The 25,759-nt window shown below is 51.6% G+C and overlaps 1 long non-coding RNA gene across 1 annotated transcript in view; it reads left to right on the forward strand.

The window, feature by feature from the left end:
* LOC138918019 (uncharacterized) overlaps positions 1-24,291 on the forward strand; it is a 36,693-nt gene extending 12,402 nt beyond the window's left edge. The window contains exon 3 of the long non-coding RNA XR_011426798.1: positions 23,158-24,291. This is a non-coding gene — a long non-coding RNA (uncharacterized lncRNA). The remainder of the gene's footprint in view (positions 1-23,157) is intronic.
* Positions 24,292-25,759: the final 1,468 nt, after the last annotated feature.

The raw sequence follows: 25,759 nt of genomic DNA on the forward strand, positions 1-25,759 counted from the left end.
TCCAAGGACTATAAACTGTGCGATTCCATTTAAAGGAAGTTCTAGGATGGCTTAACAAAACTATGGTGAAAGGTTCAGATTGGGTTTGCCTCTGGGGAGGTAGGAATTGACTGGAAAGGGACATGAAGGAACTTTCTGAGGAGCCGGAAGTGTCTTCTTCTTGATCTGGGTGGTGGTTACGTGTGTGTATACGTGTGTCAAAGCCATCAAGCTGTACCTTTAAGATGTGTGCACTTTACTATATGTAAATTATACCTTAATGGGTTTTTTTAAGTGTTGGATTAGATTCTCTCCTAAGTCTTTCTAATTCTCTTGAGTTTAGGATTCTGGGAGGAGTACCGCTATCGTTCTTTGTTTCTCTGGGTTCCTTTGGGGGTGGTGTCCTGTAGCTGGAAGGGCGCTAGGACAGGAGTCCAGAGACCTGGGCACTGGACGCTGGCCTGCAGAGTTGCAGGGGAGCAGGAAGCAGAGGAGGCGAGCTGGTGGCAAGAAACAGCAGCAGATACCCAAAGAGGAGGGAAGGAGGGAGGAAGAGAGAATGAGACAGAGACAAAGGAAGACAAAGAGAGAGCCTGAGAGAAGGGCAAGGAGACCGAGACCCACAGAGAGACAGACAACTGGATGTGGCCTCCCCCAGGGAAGCCATCTTTCCTCCTGCAGGATTTCCACAACCCTGTAAGGACCGCCCCAACCTTCAGCTGTGCTTGTTTCCAATGAAGGCCTGCTTCCCTTGTGCAGCTCTAAAAATGTCCCCAAAGCTGTGGGGTCACTCCCTCTTTGTGTGTCAGCCTCACTCCAAGGACGGGAGCATCTGGAGGGCAGGAACCTCTTGTCATCAGGCTCGTCCTCCGAGCTTCCACACCTGTCCCCAGCAGGCATGGGTCAATCGGGTGACTTGATTTGTTAGTTCGTTTTTCCTACAGGAAGCATTCCAGGGCGTTGCAAGATGCCCTTCACGTCCGCCGTTCCAGACCTCCACCAACTGCAGATGGAAGATCCACAATGGTTGCGTCTGTATGGAACACACACAGACTTTCTTTTTCTTGTCATTGTTCCCTGTATAATACAGTATAACAACTCCATACATAGCACGTACATTGTATAAGTAACCTAAAGATGATTTAAAGTATGTGGGAGGATGGCAAATACTGCACCATTTTAGATAAGGGACTTGAACTTCCACAGATTTGGGGGAGGGGGGCAGAACTAATCCCCCGGCCATGCAGAGGGACTGGTGTACTCATACCCTTTGGTTGTGTTTGAGACAATGGCTTCAGCCCCAGGGCCCCCTATCAGGTCCTATTCGTGGGGCTGGGGAGAAACTGGTGGGGGCGCTACTGTCCGCCCCTGCCTGAGCTGTGCTGTTACACAGGACAGAAGGGGTGCTGAAATCAGGAAACGCAGGTCAGAAAGGATGGAGAGTACCCTGTGTGCTGGCCAAAGCACGTGGGTCGTAACTGGGAAGATCACGACACAGTGGGCCCAGAGGCATTGGCAAGTGGAGCTCGCGTGGGCAAGAGGTACACGGCGAAGACTGGATAAAGCGAAGATGTGGGAGGAGCTCTCGAGGCTGCTTGCTGGAGAGACTTGCGGGCAGGCGTGGGATGTGTCTGTTGCACTGTTTCCCAGCGGTTATTGGACTGGGGCTAAGTAACCAAAACCAAGGTCCTTTCTCTGCCTTCCCTCCAGGCAGCCTGAAGGCCCAAGGTCTCAGCTGAGTGGATTAACCACTAACTCATCACGTAAGAAGCTCAATTTAAGACTTCAGGGATGGCACCAAGTTTGGATTTTGCTAGAAGTTCTCTCATCCACTGCCAAGACAGCTTCCTTTGTGGACTGCCCTACCCACACATCGGCCAAGCCTCAGTGTTCAGGATGGCTAGGCCACAATCCTTCCTATTGACTGATGCTCGCCTGACAGCTCAGCCCTGAGATCCGGGACTTTTCCATCTTTTTGTTCCCAGACAGCTTCGTCTGAAGCCGTAGACCTTTGGGAATGTGTTTTGCCTGGGTCCCAGGAGCAACACTAATGAGGTCTGAGTTCTCCTCTGTTCCCTCTGGCTGGGATGTGGTTCTGAGTGTGGGTGGGGAAAGTCTTGAGCCTGATTCTTGTTTGCATCTTTGGTGACCCTCCAGCAAGAAAGGAGGTCAGGACTCGGTGTCTGTTCTAACAGGAGCTGTGTGGGGGTTTTAGTCGACAGGGAGGCGGGTCTTTGAAGAACTGGGGAGGAAGCAGAGCTGGGTTTTACTTCTCCTCTCACCCCACCTTCATTTCATGCTGTTGCATTAAAAGCCAGTCTTTAGTGTAGTTAAAATCTTACTTTTGTTTTTTTGAGGAAGACTGGCCCTGAGCTAACATCCGTGCCCATCTTCCCCTGCTTTATATGTGGGACGCCTACCACAGCATGGCTTCACAAGCAGTGTGTAGGTCCGCACCTGGGATCCGAACTGGCAAACCCTGGGCTGCCGAAGCAGAACGTGTGAATGTAGCTGCTGCACCACTGGCCTGACCCCAAAATCTGACTTTTGAACAGGTTCTGGTCCCACCCCTCACTCACTGTGTGACCTGGCAAGTGGCCACTCTCCATCTCTGTGCCTCGGATTCCTCACCTGGCTGTGCCTTAGTGATTCTGTGAGTTCCAAACCTGCCAGTCCTTGAAAAGAAATCACAATTTTCCTTGCTTTTCAAAAATAAAGAACAAGAACTGCTGTGTAGTCGGTTATCCCCTCACAACAAGGGGAGGCGTGACTTCTCTTTAGGTGGAATTAGCATGATGGTCCCTCCCGGCTATTGGGAGGAAGGAATACAGTGACAAGCTTGAAAGGTATTAGAAAACTGACATGGGAGAGAGATGCGAACACTCACACCAACAGGTGCCCCCACCCCGCCCCCTCCCAGGACACGCTGCACCAGGCCATCCACCTGCCCGGCCCCCCACACCACTCTCTCCTGGTGTGTCCTCCCTCAGCAGGGCTGGCTGTGAGCGCTTTGGGTGCACCTGGCCCTGTGCTAACTGGGGCATGTGACCATATGTCTGTGCTCACTCCCACTTCAAAGATGGGAAGACTGAAGCACAGGGAGCTTAGACAGCAGGACTCTGGAGCTCTGCCCGTGTTCTCATCCTCCCGAAGGCTCAGCGCTCAGCTGTACCTTGCAGCTGGTGGGTGTGTGTGCACACGCATGTGGGTGTGTGTGAGTAGGTGTGTATTGTTTGGGGTTTTATGTGTCTGTGTGTGTGTTTGGTATGTGTGTCGCGGTGTGTTGGTGTGTGTGTTTGGCATATGCATTCATTGGTGTGCCCGTGTTGTGTGTGTGTGTGATGTGTGTGGAGTGAATGAGCTACTGCACGTAAAGCCCTGGGTGTGGAACATAGTAAGTTCTTGATAAATGTGGGTCGTTATGAAGGCTTGAGATTTCTTATGTTTTTCACTTTATTTTCTTTATCAAGGTGTAATACTCACTAGGGTGCACAGATCTTAGTTGCAGAGCTTGACCCATTTTTGCGTGTGGACATGCATGTAGCCACCACCCAGATCAAGATATTGGGCTCTTCCAGCTCCCAGCAGTTTCCCTCAGCATCAGTTTCTCTGGCTTCTATCATCAGAGATCGGTTTCGGGCTTCACATAGACGGGACCCTACAAGACACACTCTTGTGTGTCTGGCTTCTTCAGCTCAGCATATTGCCTGTGAGACTAAGCCACGTTGTTGTGTTTAGCAGTAGTTTTTTCTTTTAACGTGTTGTGTGCTATCCCATTGTACGAATTTACCACCATGTGTCCATCTGCTCTCCTGTTGATGGCCATTTGGTGGATCCCCACTTTTGATATCATGAATAAAGCTTCTGTGAGCAAGGCTTTCGTGGACACAAGCCCCGATTTGGGCTGGGTATCTACCCCGAAGAGAAATGGCTGCGTCATAGGTTGTATGCCCCTCCGGCTTCAGTAGATGCTGCAAAGAGTTTTCTGAAGTGGTTTTAAATTATGATGCAAACAGCAATGATTGAGAGTTCCAGGGGCTCCACGTCCACACCCTCGCTGTCACAAGCATTTCTCCAGAAGCAGGTGCTGCCATGGAGTTTGCGTTGCAAGATGTCTGTTAGGGACCAGCGCCTGTGAAGAGAAAGGGGAGGAGATTTTGCCCATTTTTAAAATTGGAATGTTTATCTTTTTCTTATTAATTTATAAAAGGTCTTTATATATTCTGGGTGTGGGTTCTTTTTCATAGATATACTGCAAATATCTTCTTTCAATCTGTTTTGTTTAGGAAAGTTTTGCCTACCCTAGGGTCATGAAGATTTTCTTCCATTTTTTTCTACAATATCTATCATTTTACTTTAGCTCTGTGATCCATCTCAAATTGATATTTGTGTATAGTATGAGGTGGGTTCATCTTCTGCCCATATGGATATCCAGTTGTGTTAATACTATTTGCTAAAAGGCCCATCTTTCCCCCACTGAAGTATACTGCATCTTTACTGTAAATCAGCTGACTGAATATTTGTTGGTCTCTTCTGGGCTCCCCATTCTGGTCCATTTGACTATGACGAGGCTATACCACATTGTCCTACCTACTGTGGGTTTATAAAGACTCTTTTTTTTTTTTTTTTTAAGGATTGGCACCTGGGCTAACAACTGTTGCCAATCTTTTTTTTTTTTTCCTGCTTTATCTCCCCAACCCCCACTGTACACAGTTGTATATCTTAGTTGCCGGTCCTTCTAGTTGTGGGATGTGGGATGCTGCCTCAACGTGGCCTGATGAGCGGTGCCATGTCCGCGCCCAGGATCGGAACCCTGGGCCGACCCAGCGGAGCGCACGAACTTAACCACTGGGCCACGGGGCCGGCCGCTATAAAGACCCTTGACGTCCGGTGGTGTAAGTCCTCCAGCTTTGTTCTTTTTTGACGTTGGCCTTGCCCTATTCTAGGTCCTTTAAATGTCCGTGTAAATTTGAAAACCAGCATGCACTTTCCTCAAAAATACTCGCTGGGCTGTTGATTGGTTCTACAGTGAACACACAAATCTATTTGGAGAGAAGTGACATCTTATAACGTTAAGTTGGCCAATCAGCGAACCTGGTATGGCCCTCAATTTATTTAGGTGTTTTATAGTTTCTCTGCAATGTTGGTCATTTTCAGTGTAGAGGTCTTCTGCCTCTTTCATTAGATTTAGTCATAAGTATTTGATGATTTTTGTGTTATTATAAACGACATTTAAAGTTTTTCATTTTCTAATTGTTGTTAGTATATGGAAGTTCAACTGATTTTTGTGTGTTGATTGTATCCCGCAACCTTGCTAAAATTCCTTATTCACTCTACTAGTTTGTAGGTTATTTTAGATTTTTCTATGTCCAGTATTATCATCCAAAATAACGACAGTCTGTATATTTCCTTTCCTATCCTTCTTCATTTTATTTTCATTTCTGGCCTTATTGAAATGACTGCGTCCTACCGCACAATGTTGAATAGAAGTGTTAGTGGTGGACACCTTTTTCTTGTTATCCTTAGGAGAAAGCATTCAGTATTTCACCATTGGTGATGCTGTTAGCTCTGTGTGTGTGTCTGAGTGTCTGTGTGTTTGGCAAATACCCTTTATCAGACTAAGGAAGTTCTCTTTGACACTCTTTTTCTGAGTCTTTATCATGAATGGGCATTGAATTTCAACAAATATTTTTCTGTATCTCTTGATTTTAACGCACAGCTACAGCTGCAGCTCTCAAAATCTAGGAAGTGTTTTGCGGCTGCCCTCAGGCCAGAGGTTCAGAGGAAGCTGTACCCGAGCGAGCGAGAGCCCGATGAGATGGCTGCGGGAGGGAAGGAGCGCGAGGCACCCCGAGGAGACCGCTCAGGGACGCATGTGAGCCCCCATCTCAGTTCTTGTGAGCTGCTGCTCGCTCTCTCCCAGCCAGGACTTGGGATCTGTTTTCCAAAAGGAAGCAAGTTCCTTTTATATAACCCTGTGCCGGGCATCAGGGAGGCACTCACGACACAGGTACTGACCCTCTAGGGCCCTCAAGGAACCCCACATGTCATGCCTTCATGCAGCTCTTAGAAGGAACCAGATCTGGGCTAGAACCAGAGGGCCTGTCCCTCCCTCCTCCAGTCCCACAGCATCCCCCTGCTAGGGATCAAAGGCCTTCGGGAGCGGTGGGACCACATATAAACAGGGAAAGAGCAGTGGAAAATGCATCAGATGATCCCCACCCTCGCCCATTTCATCCCCTGCCCAGTTGTCTTGTGGATTCTTGGCCTTCCCAATGTGGTCTGGGAAGACTTAGAAAGTTTCCTTCCAGAGCCCCAGGAAGCCAAGAAGGAGAGCTGCCCCAGGCCATTTCTGTCCCTGGGTCTCCTTTCAAAGGATTTCTAGAGAGATGAGAGAGATTGTGGCTTGTGGGCAGTCACGGGAGAGGGCCCATCGTTGTTTCAGATTTCTGCCTTGGCCCAAAGATCCAAACTCTCCAATTCCCACACTAGATGCCTCAGTCCACTGGGAATAAAGGCTCTCCATCAAAGAACGGCCACAATATTTATTGTTTGTGCTGCCTCTGCTTGGGCACCCTCACTGCTTTCCATAGCAAGTCTCTGTCCCAGCCAGACTAGTTTAAAAAGTTAGGAATCTTTGGGTAACAAGTGACAGAAATAGAGGGAAAACTACCCCAACTCTCAAAAGAAGGGGGAGTTATTGGTTCACAGATCTAAAAAGTCTATATGGAAATGGCTTCAGGTGTGGCTGGATCCAGGTGTTCAAACATTGTCATCCGGAAGGTGACTCTCTCTGTCTTTGATGCTGGTTTCTCCTGTATGAGCTTTATTCTCCTTTTGCAATGGCAATGAAGATTCGGCATACATCCTCCCAGCTTGGTAACTCCAGTGGAAAGATAACATCCCTTTTCAATAGATGAGGCAAAAGTCCCAGGAAAGGCTCTCATTGGCCCAGATCAATTCACACACCTATATTGAGAATCAGCCCCACTGGAAATACATGGTCTGAGAATGTGGGAAGCGTGGATCCTGAGAGGGAATTCTGCAATCAGAATTAAATGTGCCAGGCAGGCAAAAGCACCAGACGTCACCTCCTCCAGCTGCCCCTGCCCACCTCCATGCCTTTGTGCTGGTTCCCTTCCTGGAATGTCATTCTTTTTCCCAGGTTTAATGTCTCTCTTCCTCCAATCCCCCCTCCCTGGAAACTTCCCAGCCTTCCAGCCTACACAGACCGCCCCATCTTAGAACTCTCCATGCACCAGGGGTCTATACATCTGATTTTACTTTGAAATGAATATAATTTTATTGCTTTCTTCTGATTATATCAGAATAATACTTGTTCCCTTGACAAATCAGAAAACACAAGGATGAAATCCCCTTACCCACAGAGGAGTCTCTGGGGAGGTGTGTGCCCAGGCCTGCAGTTCAAGCAGAAATTCGACAGGAGCAAGCAGAGCCAGGCGCGTCTCCCGGGACTGAGGCAGTGACAGCAGCTCAGCGAGCAGGGACGGGGTCAGAGAGGGTCATGGGTATGAGAGGAGGCTGGCAGAGGGCTGAGGGCCACAGCAAGGAGGTTGGCTTTTGTCCCACATGAAACAGGAAGCCGTTGAAGGATGCTAATCAGGGGGCAGCGTGATCTGGCTGGCATTGGGACAGCTCTCTTGGCTGTGGAGCAGAAAAGGCAGAGGGACAAGGTTGGAACTTGGGAGGTCACTACGGTCATCCAGGCTAGAGACAATGCTGTTGTGCCCAAGGTGGTGGCTGCGGAGAGGCAAAGAAGTGGGTGGGCTGGAGCAGGGGTTAGTAGGAGAGAGAGGGTGAGTGATATCCAGGTTTCTGTCTTAAGCAGCTGTGAGGATGGGGTGCAGTTACCGCCGTAGAGAAGACAGGGGGTAGCAGACATTTTCTCTAGATGGCACCCAAAGTGGACGTAGACTTCCATTTTACGTAAGCTGCATGGAATTGCTTTGATCAGTGCTCTTTTCCCCCCTCGGCTGGGCATCATTCCTCAGCAATAACATCTTAATAGCATCCTTGGCAATGCCTGCAGATGATTCGTAAGGTGTACTATAATTTGTCTAACCAGTCCCCCACGGGTGGACACTCACGTTGTTTCTGTGCTGCCCATTTAGTACTTGATGAGCTCCAGATTGCCTTGTTTCTCAGTCACTTGTCCCTTTGTCTCCTCTTTGACTTTCCCGTGTGCAGGACCTGCACCCTCTCTGCTCCTTCCCTCCGTGTCTTGCATTTTGGCCACTAGATGGTGGTGTCGCATAGTATCCCCCTGTGGTTCCGGCCCAGTCCAGTCTCAGGGCTGGGAGCTCAGGAGAAGGGCACTGACCTCCACCCAAACAGGACTGGACAGCGAGCCTCGGAGACCCATGGGTGGGCCACCTCACATCAGCGCCCAGAGATCTCCTGCCCTAAGGGTGACCTGCTGCCCCCTTGCAAATGGATGCCTTCGCACTTCTTTCTTTGCAGGAATGAGAGGCTGGAACTTTGGGCAAGGGCTTCTGAAATGTGGTATCCAAATTGTTGATGGAGCCTGCAGGGGCTCGAGGGGGCACCAGGACCCCCATGACCAAAGCTTATTTGGTGTGTTTTTAGAAAAATGGTAATTTGTCCTTCAAGTCCATGATTTCGCAGATACTATTATTATTTAGAATAAGGTTAAGTTAAAAGAAAAAATTTTAAATTTTAATTTAATTTTTGTTTTTAGAGTACAGGCTAGGTTCTTTTGTTTTGTTTTTTTTCGCAGGGGAAAATTTGCCCTAAGCTAACATCTGTTGCCAATCTTCCTCCTCTTTTTTTCCTTCCTCCCCCTCAACCCCCCACCAGAGCCCCAGTGCATAGTTGTGTATAGTTGTAAGTCCTTCTAGCTCTTCTGTATGACGTGCCGCCACGGCATGGCTACCAGCAGACGGGTGGTGTGGTTCCCCACCTGAGAACTGAACCTGGGCTGCTGAAGTGGAGTTTGCCAAACTCTAACAGCTAAGCCATCAGGACTGGCTCTTAATTTAAAACTTAAACCTAAAGAAAAATTGTAGTACAAGGAACACACAAATAAATCATTGGCTTCATTGCAAATCATGGGGTTCCAGCTATGGGTCTAGATGAGAAAGTAGGATGGAGTCACAAAATCTTAGAATGACTGAATTTTAAAACGTAGACCCTGGAGAACATCAAAACATAAACTCTTGGAGCCCTAAAAGTAGAGTGTTCGAACCACAGAATCTTTGACAGCATTTTCAAAAATACCACAAAAGACAATATTTAAGAAAAGAATCTTACAATTCTCAGAGTCCTTGAGAGCACGGAGTCACGGCATCTTGGAAGGTCAGGCTCAGGGGAGCCGAGCCTCCCGGAGCCCTGTGTCGAGAGGTCTGCTTCCATCTCCTCTTGGGCAGAGGAGGAAATTGCCGTCCAAAGAGAGACGGAAGGAAGCCTCCCCAACGGTGGCTCTGGAGGCTCTTTCCTTCTCACCCCCCGCCTCTGCCTCGCCTTCCCTGGTGGCCTGAGATCTCCTGCTTCCCCAGGATGCTCAGGGCTGCCAGCTGTGAGCCCCACCCAGGCATCCTCACCCAGCTCTTTCTTTCCTCTTTATCAATACTTACTCTTTCTGTGTCCTTCCTGGGAGCTCCTTCTCTATGCCGCCTACTCTGAAGGGTTGATTAATCCATACCGCCTAGTATCAATGGGCAGATGGGTGACTTTTATAGACACATGTCCTCTCTTGCAAGTAGCGTGTGCTCCCCACAGAATGTTGCAGTCTCCGGGGCGGTGCTGACAGCGGAGGTTGAGGCCGGGTGGCCAGCCAAAGAGGACAGTGTCTGGAGGTCTGGCGTCTTTGCTTGTCCTTCAAATCACCACCGACTTAGAGCCTCAATTCTTGCTCTTCTCCCCCTCGGGGGAGAGGAGATGGGATTTGGGGTGCAGACCTCGCCTGCTCAGGGAGAACCACTTGCTGTCACATCCTTCCTGATCTCCACGTGCAGACGTCCGACTGGAGATGGCAGTCCCCAGCTTCTAGAGTCCAGGACATTCACAAATCCTTCCCACCTTGCAAGACTCAGCTCAGGTGTCACCTCCTCTGAGAAGTGATTGCTCCCCACAACGCTGAACGTCTTCCAAGGGCTTCATATCAGTGCCCTCATTGGTCTCCCAGCTGTGCTTTCCAGACTGTGCTCGCTGCTAATCTCTGGGGAGCAGTCACTCCCCTGTGCCCTTCTGACATCTTAGAAGTAGTGACACAGATGCTGCCAACTCAAGGGCCCACTCGGGCCAGTTCAAAAGGTTGGGGACTGCAGAAAACAAGATTTACCAGAATGGTCACTCCTCACCCCAGCTACTGAGGCCACCTGGGAATGAGGGCCCAATGTTAGCAAATCTTATGGTTTTTCTGGAAATCTGGATTTTTAAAGTAAAATCCGGTAATTAAAAAATGTTAATAATTATTTTTATATAAAACCTTTCCTTTCAGGCCAAATAGAGCGCATCAACAGATTTCTCCCTTGAACCAATACTTTGTGGCCTTTGCTCCAGGCTCTTGCTCCTGTGAGTGTGTTTGGGTGGCACGGTCACAGATGACAAGGTAGATTTTAGCAGCCACCATGGCTGCTTCTGCCGCTCATTTTTCCACCACCTCTTAGAGCATCTGGAACCTCAGATTACTGAAGGCTTGTTGCAGAAGTCAAGGGGACAGCAGCTCGTGGAACCAGCCGCTCTGCCCTGAGGAAGCCCAAGCAGCCTGTGAAGAGGCCCGGGGAGAACAAGACCCCACCCTCATCCCCGGCTGGGTGCCCCATAGCCGTTGGTACCTCATCTTGGAAATGGACCTTCCAGGCCCCCAGTCAAGCGGCCCCAGCTGACAGCACGTGGCGCAGAGACCAGCTCTTCCCTCAAGCTCTGCCCGAATTGCAGATTCATGAGCCAAATAAATAACTGACTTTCTAAACCGCTAAGTGTTGGGCTGTTCGTTACACAGCGATAGGAACGTGGAGGGAAGTGGAGTTGAGTCCGGCTCCAGTGGTCACTGACTCTGAGATCTGAGATCCTTTTCCTCCCTGGACGTCAGTTTCCTCCTTTAAGAACTGAGGCTTTGGCTTGTCCCCAGGCATTAGTGAGAGCGTGAGCGATGCAAAGTCTGACAGGCAGCTTGGGACTGCAAAGGGACCCCACTGCCTTGGAAAGCAGCATGCCTCGTCTGGGGAAGCCAAGATGCTCGGAGCCTGTCCCAGCCATCGCCCCCCCCGGATCAGCGTTTGCACCCGGGACAGCTGATTTGTGAGGGCAAGCAACTGGAAACAGCCTGACTGTCCATCAGCGGGAGAAGGGCTTAATGAGCCTTGGTTTATTTATAGACTGCCAATGAATGGATTAGAGCTCTGGGGAGCAATGTGGAACAACCTCGCCAGCTCGATGTGGAACGAGGTGCAGAGCGTATACTCATGCAGGATAGTCCCGTTTATATAAGATAGAGAACGAGGGAAAACCAGTAATGTTTATAGACACAGATGTACGGGCTAAAAAAATGTGAGGCGGATTTGCTCCAGATTCACGCAATGATTTCCCTTGGGAAGGAGGGAGGGAGAGAAATGCAATCGGTGTGGGGTACCTGGGGCTCCTGCTGTATCTCTACTATGATCCTTGAAGAAGGAGGAGGAGCAGGAGGAAGACGAGGAAGGGGAGGAAAAGGAGGAGGAGGAGCAGCAGCAACCTGCTGGAATTCAACGGAGCTGAGCGAGGAATCCCTGGCATTTGTTATATTATTTTCTGTACTTTTATATATGTTTGAAATATTCCATAATTTAAAGGCGCAAAATTCACAAACGAAGGATTGAAGTTGATGACTGAAGGCTCTTTCATTTCTCTGAGTCACCCAGAAGCTTCTGGCAGTCACAGATGGTGCATCTGTGTCCCTCGTTCCGTCCGGCACACGTTGGCTCTGCTTTATGTCTCTCAGTCCTAGAACTGAAGAACTAATACTAATACAGGATTCCCACCATGGCTACTTCTAGTGTGCAGGTGTGTGTGTGCGTGTGTGTGTGCATGTGTGCACACGCCCCAGGGAGTCTCCCGTCCTTCCCCCACATCCCAGTCACAAGGCCGCTCATCCCTCTGCACACCCCTCCTGGGGCCATGCAAGAAGCTGCCCACGTGACCATGCTGGTTCAGTGGATTCAGAGCCTGGATCCCTGTGTGGGCCCCCTGGCTCCCTTGCCCAATTGCTGTGGTACCTTGGGTTTTGATTCCTCATTTGCAAAGTGTATGTGGGGATATGTCCACAGTTCTCAAGTTTTCTTCTGGGCTCTATCATCCTATTAATCTCTGAGCCCTAGACAGCCACCCCTACCAACGAGATAATAATAACAACAACAATTGCAGCCCTGCTATGTGGTTATCTCATTGACTCCCTACAGCAGGCCTCTGACAGAGGAGGGACCTGAAGGTCGGAGAGGCCCTGTGGCTTGCCCCGGGAGACTGGAGCTGGGGCTCTCGGGAGTGGAGAGAAGGGGGCGGCCTTTGCGTTAGCCTCTGCCCACCCAGCGTTCCAGGCAGCCCTGATCACAGTCCCCCGACCGGGCCCTCCTGATCCTTCCCCAGGAGGACTTGGCCGGGCGAGGCTTGGGCCACATGGACTTTGGCTGCCGGGAGCTCTGGAGCCAGGACTGGGAAAGCTGGAGGCAGCCAGCAGAGGCCCTGAGGGTCCGCGGGGGCCAGACCCCTTGGCTCCAGGTGCCCGCAGTCCCCAGCCGCAGAGGTGGGGCAGTGAGTGGGAGGCGCGCACACTGGGTCAGGATGCTGCCGACATCTGAGCACAAGCTCTGGCCGGGGCAGGGAGCCTTGCACAACTCCTCACCCGATTCCTGCTCTGTAACGTGACAACAGCAGCTCACATCTGCCAAGGACTCACTGTAGCCTGCACCCCTGGGAGAATCTTATGCATATTAATGAACTTCACCCTCTCAACAATCTTAGCAGACCTGTTCTAGTTACCCTCATTTTACAGATGAGCAAGCTGAGACGCAGAGAGGTTAGGTAACTTCCGCAGGCCACACAGCCAGGGAACTGCTGAGCCAGAATTCAATCCCAGGAATTCAGGCCCCCGGAGTCCACACCCTAAACCCAAGACACAGCCCTGTGCCTGCAGCAGCCTGAGCGGCTGGCCTCTGACCGTCCTCCCTGTGCAGAGGCAGAGGCCGAGGCAGAGGGCTCCTGCACGCCAGGCTCACTGCTGGGCACGGGCGGTATCCGGCCATGTGAAGGAGCCGGCTGCCCCGAGAATGCAGCGGAGGATCAGGAGGAGCTGGAGGGGCGGAGCACTTGAGTCAAGGAGCATCCCCCCTCCTGGGGAGCCCTCCTTCCCTTCAGTGCTTCCCACCCACTCCGACCTGCAGTAAAGCCCCCAGAGTGGAGGGAGCCTGGAGGTGACAGTGAACCTGGGACTCCGTTGAGGAGTTTATAAAACCACTGCTCCCAGTAGGGTCCTGCGACGACCTCCCAGCTCCTGCCTTGTCAACGGCTTCTGGGCAGACTAGCCCAGAGGAGAGAGAACTCAAATCCTGACCGAAACACTTCCTGGCTGTGTGACCTTGGGCAAGTCACTTTGCCTCTCTGAGTCCCAGTTTTCCCCTTCATGAACTATAACAGACCTCTCAGGGTCATTGGGCCCTGCAGGTGGCCTTCTGAGACTGTCAGGTAAATGGCTGGTTAGATGGGGCTTTGCCTCATCTGCCCTAAAGCTGCAAAGTCAAGAATAATGGGGACAAGCACCACTTCATTCTAAGGAGAGGTGTAAGAGCACGTTCTACAAAGTGCTCCATCCTCCAGCTGCAGGCGCAGCTCAAGGACGGAGCTTGGAGGAGCAAGGTAGGAGGCTGCAGGTTGGAGGGGACGTGACCCCACCTCACGCTAGGCCAACATCCTGACTCCAGGATCTCCAGGGAACCAGGGAGTGCATGGTGGAGACCCCGAGAGCAGATGCCCATTTCCCCCTGGAGTGGGAGGGGCATGGGGCAGGGGCCCAGACTGCCTGGACCAGTCTAGAAGGGTCCAGAGGCTATCAGACAGGCAGATCAGAGAGAGGCAGTCTGCAGGCAGATGGGCTGAGGGGGCTGGGAACGTGGCCAGGCTGGGCTGTCCTCGGGGACTTGTCCACAGAGAGTGGCATGTGGGGTGAGGCGACTCTGGCAGGAGCAGACTGTGTGGGTGTCCTCTAAGGGCAGGTATCAAGAGGCCTCAGGAGCGCCCATGCCATGGTGGAGGGGGCACATGAAGCTCCCTTGAGAGTGAGCCCCCAGGTGGAGGCAGCTGCCACAGAAAGTGTCGGATGCCAGCTGACAGTGGCTCTGCCCAGGGGCCTCCTCCTGCCCCTCCGTGCATCTCCCCAGGAGGAGCCAGGTCTGGCCTGTGGGACTCACCAGCGGGCTCCAGCTGGTGGTGGCGCAGGTCTCAGTTTGGATACAAAATCCAAATGTTGATTTAATTGAGCACAGGCTGGACTTCCTAAGACCTAAACAAGACCTCTCATGACCCCCGGAAGTGACCAGAAAGACTACAAGGGTGTTGAGGGGCGGGGGCACCTCCAACAGACCTCACCCGAAAGCCCAGAGGACAGAGTAGAATCGTTTCAGCTCGCTGCCCGCCCCGAGCCCCTCCAGCTCCTGGCCCGGCATCAGTGGGGGCCACCGGTAGGGGCAGTGGCCCCTGACCTGGGGTTCGTCGGGCTGGGCTCCTCCTCTGGACCTGCTCCTTCTGCAGCATCCCAGGTAGCCTCTCGCGGAATCACGAGAACACTGACGCCTTCGTACCCGCAGGACGGCCTGCCTGTCCTCTGACCCTCACCACGCCCTCAGCAGACGTGGCTGCTGGGTGTGTCCACTTGCCCGGTGAGGAGACCCAGGCTCGGTGAGGTCCAGGCTCAGGTCCCCACTTCCCATCCAGTTAGAGACCAGCCTGCGTTCCTTTCACCTGTTTGTTTGTATGATTGTTTTTAACTGTAGGAAAATATATACAATATAAAATTTACCATTTTAACCATTTTTAAGTGTCCAGTTCAGTGGCATTAAGCACATTCACATTGTTGTGCAACCATCACCACCACCCACTCCAGAACTCTTTCATCTTCCCAAATTGAAACTCTGTCCCCATGAAACACCAGCTCCCCATTGCCCTCCCCAGCCCCTGACAGCCCTCATTCTACTTTCTGTCTCTGTGAATTTGACAGCTCTAGACATCTCATATAAGTGAGATCGTACGCTGTTTGTCCTTTAATGACTGCCTTATTTCTCTTGGCATAATGTCCTCAGGCTCATCCACGTTGTGGCACACGTCAGAACGTCCTTCTTTTTTTAGGGTGAGTAGTACTCCACTGCATATATAGACTACATTTTGTTTATCCATTCATTACTAGGGAAAAAATATTGGTGGACACTTGGGTTGCTTCCCCCTCTTGGCTCTTGTGACTAATGCTGCTGTGAGCACAAGTGTACAAATACCTCTTTGAGATCCTGCTTTCAATTTTTTTGAATATATTCTCAGAAGTAGAATTGCTGAATCACATGGTAATTCTATTTTTAATTTTCTGAGGAAACTCCACACTGTTTCCACAGCAGCTGCACCATTTTACTTTCCCACCGACAGTGCACAAGGGTTCCAATTTCTCCACATCCTCCCCGACACTTGTCGTTTCTGTTTTTTTAATAGTAAGCATCCTAATGAGTACAAAGTGGTATCTCCTTGTGGTTTCCATATGCATTTCCCTCACGTTAGCGATGGGCACAGCCCTAATGATTAGACAGTGATTAGCATCTTTTCATATACTTCTTGGCCATTTGCATATCTTCTTTAGAGAATCGTCTATTCAAGTCCTTTGCCTACTTTTTAATCCAGCTGTTTAGTTTTTTGTTGTTGTTGAGTTGTAGGAGTTCTTTATGTATTCTGGATATTAACCCCTTTTCATGTACGTGATTTCCAAATGATTTCTCCCATTCTATAGGTTGCCTTACTTTAGCTTTTTTAAATAAACTTTTTTATGAAAGTGTAACATACATACAGAAAAATGCACAAAACGCAAGTATACAGCTTGATGATTGTCACAAAATGAGCACGGCTGTGTGACTGGAAGTCCCTCTCCTTCGTTTGCACTCCCAGTCCCTTCCCCTTCTCTCTCCTGACTTCTAACGCCATAGATAGTTTTGCCTATTTTTAAACTCTATATAAATGGAATATCACAGTATGTACTCTTTTTTTCCCCTGGCTTCTTTCGCTCTTCACTCTTGGAGATTCATCATTGCACATAACTGTAATCTGGTCTCGTTCATTGCTGTATAATATTCCACAGATGAATCTGACACAAATTCCCCTTTCGCCTGTCAGTGATGGACGTCTGGGTTGTCCTCAGGTTTGGAAACTGCCAACCTTCTGGAGCTGCTGTTAACGCGGCGTCCCCCGCTCGTGCCCTCTGGAGCCTGGACGTGGGCTCTGGGAGCAGGGCTGTGAGAGAAGGAAAGGGAGGATGTGAAGAGAGGCCAGAACCACCTGCCAAGCCGAGAGCTGGGTTCTGCCTGGGACTAGCTGCGCAGGCCGCCCCAGCTCAGGCCTGCTCACACCCTCTTCCGCAGTCTTCTTTCCCTCGCACGCTCTGTCGTCTGCCTGCCCTTCCCCAGCAAGCTCAGGGAGTGAGTCTGGCGCCTGTGTGCTGCCTGCCTGCCTCCACCCCACCTCCCTCTCTCCCAGGCTGGGGGCCTTCCTCCTCCTGGCCCAGCCCCCAGCACGAGGCCCGGCCCGGTGTCTGCTGCGTGGAATTCTGGCCAGGAGATGCTAGGTGGAAATCACTCTAGTTTGGGCAGGAGGTGCCAGGTGCTACAGTGCTGCGACTCTGTGCAAGGCCTCAGGCAAGTCACTTCCCCTCCGAGCTGAGCCTCGGTTTCCTCCTTGGAATGCCATTGTTGTGAGATTAATGAGTTAGTCCCTGAGAAGGGCTCAGCTGAGTGGTGGGTGAGCGTCCATGGTCGTGGGGGCTGTGTTTCTTGCGACGGTTCGCAGTTGTCATGGAGATGAAGGAGGCGTGGGTTCTGGGCCCTGCCGCCTGGAGCTGGCACCCGCCCTGCCCCGCCAATTAGTCTTGCATGTTTCTAGCCTCCCTCGAGCTTAGTAAAATGCTTCCCCCCCCCCCCCCATAAAACCTTCGTCCCCAGGACACTGCCCTTCTCCCTTCTGGACTAGCCCTTCGAGGATCTCTGAGCTAAACAGATGGCTCCTGTTTCCCCAACGGCCTCGGGTCCCACTCTTAGCTTTTCAAAATATTAAATAGAAAGTTTTGAAAGTAATAGGTGTCCATTATAAAATTCAAAAGTCTCAAGAGGAAAACTAAAAAATCAGGCTTCGTCTCTCTCCCTCTCCCGTGTGCTCTGCTGTCCAGTCCCCTCCCACGTGGCCCCAGTATTCCCAGCCCCTTGTGCACGTTTCCAGAAACATTCCGTCATAGGCGGGAATCATTGCCTCATTTAAGTTTCGCACAAATGCGACTCTCTCCACACACGTTCTTCACCTTGCTATAAGTTTTTTTTATAGCAAATACATTGAATTGAGCAAAGCAGCCCCAAACCACTGCTACTTTAAAGACTTTTTATTTTGAAATAGTTTAAGACTCACGAGAAGTTGCAGAAATAGTACAGAGAGTTCCCGTGGCCCTTTCACCCGGCCTCCCCCAGCTGCCCCCAGTGATAACATCTTACATAATCGTAGCGCATTGTCAAAACCAGGAAATGAACGCTGGCACAATATTATTAACTCAAAATCAGGCCTTATTTGGATTCCGCCAGTTTTTACATGCAGCAATTGTTTTGTTTTCTTTTCCGGTGCATAGTTCTCTGCAATTTTCTCACATGGGCAGATTTTGTAACCACCAGGATATAAGACTGTTCCAATCACCGCAAAGAAACTCCCTTACGCTGACACTTGCTGATCTCGCCCTTCCCCAACCCCATGCCCCAGCAAGCAGCACTCTGTTCCCCATCGCTGTAATTGTCACTGTGACAGAGTTACATAAATGGGATCACGCAGTGTGTAAGATTTTGAGATTTGCACTTTTTGTTCAGCATAATGCCTTGAGATCAACTCAATTTGTTGTATTTATCGATGATTCACTCCTTTTTATTGCTCTGTAGTATTCCGTCTAATGGATGCCCACAGTTTGTTTACTCATTCACCTGGTGAAGGACATTTGGGTTGTCTCCAGTTTTGGGCAATTACAAATCAAGCTACTATGAATGTTCATACGCAAGTTTTTGCTTGGGCCTAAGTCCTCATTCTTCTAGGATAAATACCCATAAGTCCAATTACTAAGTAGTATGGCAAGCACATGTTTGGCTGGAAAAGAAACTGCCAAGCCATTTTCCAGCATGGCTGTGCCATTTTGCATTCCCCCAGCAGTGTGGGAGCTCCAGCTGCTCTGTGTCCTTGTCAGCCCTTGACAATCTTAGCATTTTTTATTTTAGCCATTTTAATGTTTGCAGTGCTCTCATTAGACCTTTATTTTGCATTTCCTCCACGGCTAATGACGTTGAGCATCTTTTCTTGCGCTTATCTGTCATCTATATATCCTCTTAGGTGAATTGTCTGTTCACATTTTTTGCCCGTTTTTTAATTGAACTCTGTCTTTTCTTTCTATCGAGTTTAGAGTGTTCTTTATATCGTCTAGATACGAGTCCTTCTTGGGATGTGGGGTTTGCCAATACTTTTTCCCAGTCAGTGGCTTGTCTTTTCATCCTCTTAACAGAGTCTTTTGCAGAGCAAACAGTTTTAATTTTGATGAGGTCCAATTTATCCATTTTTTTCTCTCTCTGGATGGTGCCTCTGGTGACCTGTCCAGGCATCTCGCCTTTTACTTTAATATATCTCGTAGATCGTTCCGTATCAGCGTGGAAAGAGCTTCCTCATTGTGTTTTTGTGGCTGCAAGTATGCCAACATAGAAATAAAGCGCAGTTTATCTAACCAGTTCCCTGTCGGGGGACCTAAGTGTCCAGACCTGTGCTACCGTGAGCAGCGCTGCCACAGCGACCCTGAGCACACGCTCCTGCGCTGTGGCTTCACCGTGCCTGCGGGCTGAGCGCCCAGACGCGGGCTGCTGGCTGAAGGCGTGAGCATTTGTAGCGTGGAGAGGGCCTTCCCTGGCCCTCGTGCCACAGTGCCTGAGTGATGCTGTCCCCCGCCTCTTACCAACCCCGGATGCCATCAGACACTTAGTCTGTGCCAAGTGGAGAAGAGGAGAATCGTTTCTCGGTGCGGTTTTATTTCAGCTCTCTCTTCAAGAGCTGCCTGTGTTTTCTTTCCTGTGAACGTTCAGTTCTCTCCCGTGCGTTCCTACTCCTAGGCTCCTGGCCTGGTTGATCAGAAGGAGCCCACCCTTCACTTTGTGAACGGGAAAGGCCATGGGTCGCGGGGACACCCTCCCAGGCCAGTCCGCACTCGTCCGTGGGGCTGAGGCCTGGGTTCACGCCTTCCTCCTGACCTGCTGCCGAGTCTCTTCCCCTGTGTGGGCTCAGTGTACTCATGTAGGAAATGGGGACAAGAGTAGCACCTAGCCCCTGTTGAGAAGATTTCTTGAGTAAATATGCATGAAAGCACCTACAACAGTGCCTGGCACACGGTGAGTGCCCTGAGGTGTTAGCTCTGTAGGTAACCATGGTTCCTAACACTGGACGGTATATTTGAAAGCCGTTAAGAGAGTAGATCTTAAAACGTCACAGCACAAGAAAAAAAATGGTAACTACATGTGGTGGTGGATGTTAACCAGGCCTATCATGGGGATCGCTTCCCAGTATAAGACATACATGAATCACCATGTTGTACACCTGAAACTAACATAATGTTACATGTCAATTATATCTAATTTAAACAAAGAAGTGCTAGCTCTTTTATTATTACCGTCGGTAAGGACCGTGACTGCAGACAGGCGTCCTCCCGCAGCACCCTGGCAGCCATCCGGTCCTGTGGGACTCGCCTCGTGGCGGGGGACTCCTGCCTCCACAGCAGGTTTGTGTCCACTCAGAGGGCTGCAGACGGCCGCCAGACGACTCCATATCGCCATAGGAGCCCTGTGGAGGCTGCTTCCTAATGCTGGCTGCATCCGTTGCCACTGGCCACCTCCCTCGTGCATGCCCAGTTCTGTGTCAGGGACAAGCCTGTCTGAAGCTTGAACAAGGACAGGGTGGAGACAGGGAATTGTGCAGTCAAAATCAGGGAAGGAAGTGGCTTGGATGTGGCAGCTCAGGGTCCTAGAAAGTTCCCAGGTATGAGGGTGTTGGTCTGGGCTGCATCTCAGCAAGAGGCTCAGGGTTTCCCTACTGACCCTGATGTTTTTTCTCTATGCCTTTCTGGACCCTTCACCCTCCCAGGGGTGAGAGAAGGGAGGCCTAGAGAGGACCAGTTGGTGAAGCAGGTCAGTGTCCCCACCAAGAGCATGGGCTGGGGCATCTTGATTTGAATCCTGTCTCTTGGCTGTGTGATCTTGAGAGATTCACTTAACCTCTCTGAACCCCAGTTTCCCTATCTGTAAAATGGGCTGACAATAGCATTTGCTTCCTAGAGCGGATGTGAGAGTTGGATGAGACAGTGCCTGTGATGCTTAGCTCAGTACCCGGCACAGAGAGCACTCCTTTTGGGGGGGATTGGTTACTGTGGTTATTGAGGAGAGGGGTCTCAGGCCTTTGTCCCTACCGTGCCTTCTACCTGGAGCACCTTCCTCACTGCCCCCACCTGTCTAATTCCGTGCATACTTCAGGGCTCAGCCCAAACAAGCACCACCACGTGCCAGGCCCTGGGAACGTGGGGAACTGGCCTCCCCGCCCCCTGCCCCTCGGGAGCGCCTTCTCCAGCTGCACCTTATAGCTGAGCGGGGCCAGCCTGGGCTGGAATCAGAAGGCCCGGGTTCTCATTCCACAGCTTTGACCAGCTTCCTGGGCGCCTCAGGCAACTCACGTCTCCTGGCCTCAGTTTACCCAAGAAGGGATCTGAGAAGAGCTCTGTGGCCTCTCTGGCCCCACAGTCGGCCTGCAGACCACAGCGTGCACATCCCTTCCTCCTGCAGAGCTGCTTGGCCTGAAAATCCTCAGGCTCCCCTCACGAGTGCCGGAAGCAGAACAACTGGTTCTGTGGTCTCCTCCCCGCTCCGCCCCCCGGGGGTGCTGCCGAGAGCAGCCCAGCCTCTGGCTCACGGGGCATCTGTAGCGTTTCATTTGCCAGAAATTCCTTACCGCCTCTTCACCAAGTGATGGATTTCACGGGAAGTCGTTGTGGTGACCGCACCTTTATCAAAGTGAGCCTTGGTTCCAAGGGCCGGGCCGTGGGAGGGACTTGAGTGAGAAGTCCTGCCTCGAGGGCTTTCTACCAGGCCCTGAAAGGTTTGGGTTTACACCGCAGCTTCTCTGTCGCACGAGCTGATTCTCTGGCAGCTCATCGTTTGTGACAGAAAACCAGCTCAAAGGGTGGCGGGACTTATTGGTTCCTATGACCCACAGGCCCTGGGGTCTCAGGCATGGCTGGGGCCAGGTGCTCAAATGATGTCCCTGCACCACTGTCCCACACAGGGACACACAACCACACCAACTCGGGGGCAGCCCCCAGCACAGAGAAGGCATTTTTAAACCACTGTTTATTAGACACTTACCATGTGCCAGACACCTTGCCAACTGGCAGACATGCATTGTCTAGAATCCTTGCAACAGCCCTGGGAGAGAGTGGGTGTACGCCTATTTGACAGATGGGGAAGTTGAGGCTCATAAAGCTGGTTTTGGAAGGCATAGACGTGGTAGTGAGGGGTAGAGCCAGACACAGACAGATAAACTATAGCTCGGCGTGGCCCAGGAGGACTGGAGCAGTTAAAATGTGGAGCGGGTTTGCAGAAGATGGGGTATGGCTGGTCAGGTTGCGGCCTGGGCGTGGGTGGGTGTCAGGTGAAGTTTTCAAGAGGGACGTGATACGTCAGCACCACCTGGAAGCATTGCCGCCGAGAAAACAGCCGTGAGAGGGTGAAGGGCGTGCTGAGCAGAGGGCACAGAGTGGACAAGGACCGAGGGATGGGAGACCGCGTGAAGCACAAGGGGCGCCATGAGCGCCGGGCGTTTCTGGAGTAGAACGCGGAGAGCGGAGGGGGACTGGGTGCTGAGCAGAAGGAGGGCCCGGGGCAGAGAAGGCCTGGGATCCCCGTCGGGTGGTCTGCGGCTGCTGGTCAGCGCAGGCCAGTGGCCAGAGCAGTGGGATTCTCAGCTCATTGCCAGGACAGGACAGCCGAGGGACGGAGTGGCCCAGGACCCTAGAGCTCGCAGGTGTGGGATTTCCAGATCACCTTCCCAGTCAGGACGGCGTGGGGAGGGGCCAGCCTTCCCCGGCGAGTGGCCCTGGGAGAATGCCACAGTCAGTAACTGAGCATCCACTCTACACCGATGCTTTCACCCCCTGGCACTCTGAATACTCAGTCCAGACCCATAATTATCCCCACTGTTTAGAGGGGAAGCTCAGAGAGGGAAAGCAACTTGCCCCAGGGCACACAGGCAGGAAAAGGCAGAGAGGGACTCAAACCCAGGACTCCCTGATCTTTTCTCCTCTGGGCCACCCGTCAGCCCGGAGCAAGCTTTAGACCAGCTCGCCCATTGCCACTGAGCCTCTGGAGATAGCCTGAGAGACTTTCATGGAAAAGGTTGGCCCTATTGGTTTTTTTTTTTTTAAGTTGTAGAACCAATAAGCACTCACGGTAAAATATTAAAACAATACAGAAGAATCTAAAGTGGAAAATAAAAGTTTCCTGCGTCTCTGGCCCCCAGGGTAGACACTGTTGGTGCCCAGGCAGGTCCCCTCGGGGCTCTGGGCCCCGTCCCCAGCTGCAGCGTGATGTGCTTCTAGTGCCTGCACCCGAACTTTCTCCAAAGGCTGTGCTTGGGCTGCTGGAGACACTACCCGTGTGCAGAAAGCTGGGAGTGCCCGGGTGTTTATGACCCCCACCCTGACCCCAGGTGGCCGTTAGCCAATGACTGGCTGACACCAGAGTGAGAACAGACTCTGAGGTGTGACTTGCCCCAGGGTCCTCCGGGGGGATCAGCCTGAGACTGCCGCTGTGCCTGGTCACAGCCTGGCCCGGATTCTCCTCCTTCCTCATCCTGTTTCCCTCCTCCCAACAGGTTTCCCGAGGAGCACTGCCGGGACGAGTCACTCATGCACAAATCCTTGTCCCAGGGGTGGCTTTTGTGGAAGACAACCGCGGCAAGTTGCAAAACAGCCCCGACTCTTCACCCTTCCCTGTATCCACGCCTGGGCTTATCACTTGGCAGCCCTCTCCCTCCAAGATGCTGGGCTTGGCCGTGTGACCTGCTTTGGCCAAAGGGACATTAGCCATCGAGATGCAAGCAGAGGCTTAAAAGCATTTTGCACGATCAAGCTTGCTTGCTCTTGTGCCTCTGCCATTGTCATGACAACATGTCCAGGCGAGTGGGCTGGAGGATGAGACACGTGGCACCAGGCTGAGCCACTGCATTTGTCCTAGCTGAGTAGCCAGCCGACCCAGATATCTGAGCAAGCCCAGCCAAGATCAGCAGAGCAGCCTGGATCCAGACCTAGAGCGGCTGCCCCCAGGCGAGCAAACCAGCAGAGCTTACCACCGTGTGCCGCTGGCAGTTTGGGGCTGTTCCTTACCCGGCATCATTCTGGCAGCAGATGACTGAGACAGCAGCCTCACTCCCCACTCCCTCAGGTCACTTTTCAGTTGCTGGGTGGTGCACAAGTGAGAGCGTGACTTCCATGCCATCCTGGCTGCAGACCTCTCTTCCACTTGATGCTGTCTCTGCCATCCTCCCCTCGGCACACACAGGTCCCTCTTACTCCTTTTAACTCTGCATAGTCGCCATTTACCTGGATGCATCAGCTTACCTTCCATCCTTCCTTGACAGGCATTGGGTCGTGGCTGTATTTTCAGTGTAATAAACGCCTCTGCATTGAGATGCCTGCACGTTCGTCTCTGAGCACATATGTAAGGACCTCTGCAGATGAATTTCTCACTGTGAACTTGAGGATCAGGGATGTGTGTATTTCAAGGTTTGATAGATACTGCCTGATTCAAAAGGCCAGACTTTCAAAAACCCCCAGCTACCCTCCAATATTGAATCCATCCAGGAAAAAGGACACAGAAAGCCTTGTGGTTAAGGGGGTCAGGTGGAAGTACTATGCAAATGATGAGGGCTTCCGAGTATTTACAGCATCTCTCCATCCATCCACTCATTCCTTCATCCAATAAATATTTATCGAATACCTACTATGAACCAGGTGTGGTTCTGGGCCCTGGGGGTAGAGCAATAACTCAAACAGACTCCAGTCCCTGCCTTGATCAAGCTTACATTCTATTAGAGATCATAGATTAAGCAACACAAACAAGGAAAGGGTTTCTTTTACAAATAAGTAAACTATTTTGGATATTAGAAGGCGAGAGTGCTACAGAGGAAAAAGGCAGGGAGAAGGGATAGAGATGATTGAAGGAGAGGCAGAAGGAAGTTGTAGCCTTCAAAAACACGGCCAGGGGCTGTATTAGTCTGCTGGGGAGCTGGAACACGGTACCGCAGATGGGCCGCTTACCCAGCAGTTCATTGTCTCAGGTTCTGGAGGTCAGAGGTCCGAGGTCAAGGTGTCAGCAGGTTTGGTTTCCTCTGAAGCCTCCCTCCTTGGCTCGCAGATGGCGTCTCCCTGTGTCCTCCCTCTGGGCATGTCTGCGTGCTAATCTCCTCTTATAAAGACACCTCGTCAGATTGGACGAGGCGCATCCCTATGACCTCGGTCTAATTCAGCAACCTCTATAAAGGCCCCATCTCCAGTTAGGGTCACGTTCTGAGGTCTCAGGGTAGGACTTCAACATAGGAATTTCAGGGGGACACAATCCAGCCCAAAGCAGGAAGGCTTCAGTGAGCGTGGGGGTCACGGGCCGAGGGAGTGAGGCCCACGGATGTCTTAGGATGAGCACTCCAGACGGAGAAGAGCAGAAGCAGATTCTGAAGTAGGAGCATGCCTGGCGGGTTTGAGAAACAGCAAGGAGACGGAGCAGAGTGAAGTGGGTCGGGGGAGAGGAGGAGGCGAGGGCCGGGGGTCCCAAGGAGCAGATCGTGCCCACCCTCGTGGATCGTGGTGGGGACTTTGCCGTTTCCTCGGAGGGCGGGGGAGCAGCGGGAGGGTCCTGAGCAGGAGAGGGATGCAGCTACCTTGGGCTCCAACAGAGTCCCCGTGGGCACCCTGGGAGGAGGCGCTAAGGGGATGTGGTCACAGCACTGCCCACCGCGTGCTTTCAGTTCTCTGCGTCAGAGGCTTGGTCTCCTCCTGATCCCTCTACAGTCGGCATGGCCGTGTGACTTGCTTCTGTCAGTGGAGTGTGAGCAGAGCCCTGTCAGCGCTTCTGGGGGAGAAGCGAAGGGTGGGCTCTGTGCCGTGTGGTCTCTTTCCCGTCCACAGTGACTGGCAGTGTCCTGGAGTCCAGTCTAGACGGCTGCCCCATCAACCTGGGTCCCAGATGGTAGAAAGTCAGAGGGACACATAGCAGGAATAAGAAACAAGTCTGTATGTTTACACCACTGAGATATGGGACTGTTTGTTACCGCTGCATAACCTGGGCTGTTCTGACTAATAGGGGAAGAAAGACAGGAACGGGGACACAGTGAGGAAGCGAGTGACTGGGCCCCGGGAGAGGTGATGGGGCTTGGGGCCTGGCGGTGCCAATGGGGATGGTAAAGATGTGGTTGGACTCGG

This window comes from Equus caballus, chromosome 16, assembly GCF_041296265.1.
Source record: "Equus caballus isolate H_3958 breed thoroughbred chromosome 16, TB-T2T, whole genome shotgun sequence".
Classification (NCBI taxonomy): Eukaryota; Metazoa; Chordata; class Mammalia; order Perissodactyla; family Equidae; genus Equus; species Equus caballus.